The sequence below is a fragment of the Magnolia sinica genome, chromosome 17 (genome assembly GCF_029962835.1).
Source record: "Magnolia sinica isolate HGM2019 chromosome 17, MsV1, whole genome shotgun sequence".
Classification (NCBI taxonomy): Eukaryota; Viridiplantae; Streptophyta; class Magnoliopsida; order Magnoliales; family Magnoliaceae; genus Magnolia; species Magnolia sinica.
In genome coordinates, this window is record NC_080589.1 from 68120394 (window position 1) to 68122069 (window position 1676).

At 40.3% G+C, this 1676-nt stretch overlaps 1 non-coding gene across 1 annotated transcript; it reads right to left on the reverse strand.

Moving 5' to 3' along the window:
- Positions 1-279: 279 nt before the first annotated feature.
- LOC131232042 (small nucleolar RNA R71) lies at positions 280-386 on the reverse strand. The gene has a single exon (XR_009164647.1). It is a non-coding gene; the product is annotated as a small nucleolar RNA R71 (small nucleolar RNA).
- Between the last annotated feature and the right edge of the window lie 1290 nt (positions 387-1676).

The window sequence follows — 1676 nt, forward strand, 5'->3', positions numbered from 1 at the left end:
CACTTTGAACTTAAACCTGGGGTCATACAATTGTTGCCCTCCTTCTATGGTTTAGATAAGGAGGATTCATATCATCATGTGAAAGAACTCCTAGACATTTGCTCTACCTTTAGGTTCCAAAACTTCTCAAATGATTCGATCCGTTTGCGCCTTTTTTCTTTTTCTTTGAAGGATAAGGCGAAAGCATGGTTGAATTCTCTAGAAGTTAAGTCTATCACTACATGGGACCAACTATCTAAAAAGTTCTTAAACGAGTTCTTCCCCGTTCACAAAACTAATGCTCCCCGTAGAGAAATTGCTAATTTCACACAAAAAGAGGGTGAGTACTTTCATGAATGTTGGGAAAGATGGAAGGACTTGCTTCTTAAATTTCCACACCATGGTTTTGAGAAGTGGCAACATGTTCAATATTTTTATGACGGTTTGACACCCCAAAGCTGTCGCATGGTTGATGCCACCAGTGGAGGGTCATTCATGACCAAAAGTGATGTCAAAGCTTGGAATTTCTTTGAAACCTTGTGTGAAAACTCCCAACAATGGGACTATTCAAATAGAGGTGAAAGAAGTCCCCAACCACAGAAGAAAGGTGGTATATGTGAGATAGGAGTTACGCCAGATCTTTATTCCAAGATTTATAGCCTGACAAAGAAAGTTGATGCTTTGATGTTAAATAATGGACCTAAAAAAAAAACTCAAATCGACTCATGTGCCATATATTCCAGTCCCGCCCATCCTACGCAGTCTTGTCCATCTGATGCAGCAATTCCGGAATTTCTCTCTGAACAAGTGCATGCTATGAACACTTTTCGGAGAACTGGGAATGATCCTTACTCAAACACCTACAACCCAGGGTAGGCTAGACATCCAAATTTTTCTTGGGCAAAAGGACCACAACAAGGAGGATCATCTGAAAATTCTCCAATGCAACCTTACCCCCAAGTTGGTAGTCAACAACTTCAATAGTTTCTGCAATATCAACAACTTCCTTCACAATCAGGGAAACCATCTCTTGAAGATACACTCAATCTTTTTATACAGAGTTCTCTTCAATTTAAAAAAGACACCCAACAAACTTTACAAGCTAACCAGCAAAGCTTACATGCAAATGCACAATCCATTGCCAAGCTGAAAGTACAGTTGGGTCAACTGACTACCACATTGAGTGAGAGAGAGAAGGGTAAGTTCCCTAGCCAACCTGTGGCAAATCCAAAAGGACAGTATGAGATTGGCTCTAATTCAAACCAAGAACAATATCATGAGCAAGCCAAATCAATCATTACCCTTAGGTCCAGCAAACAAATCGAGAACAAAGTAGAGATACCTAGGGAAGAATCAAATTCCAAATCAGAAGACCAAAATGAAGCGGAGAGACATACTAGTGCATCTGAAGTCCAAAAGCACTCTGACTCCCTAGGAACCACTCATGTGTCATCCTATGTGCCTAAGGCACATTTTCCTCAACGTCTGGTACCAGTTAAGAAAGGAAACAACTTTAGTGATATATTAGACAAGTTTAAGCAGGTGCAAATTAACATTCCATTGCTTGATGCTATCAAGCAAGTCCCTGCTTACACTAAGTTTCTTAAATATTTATGCACTCAAAAGCGTAACCTGAATGTTCACAAGAAGGTCTTCCTTGCGGAGCAACTCAGCTCCATGATTCAACACAACACCCC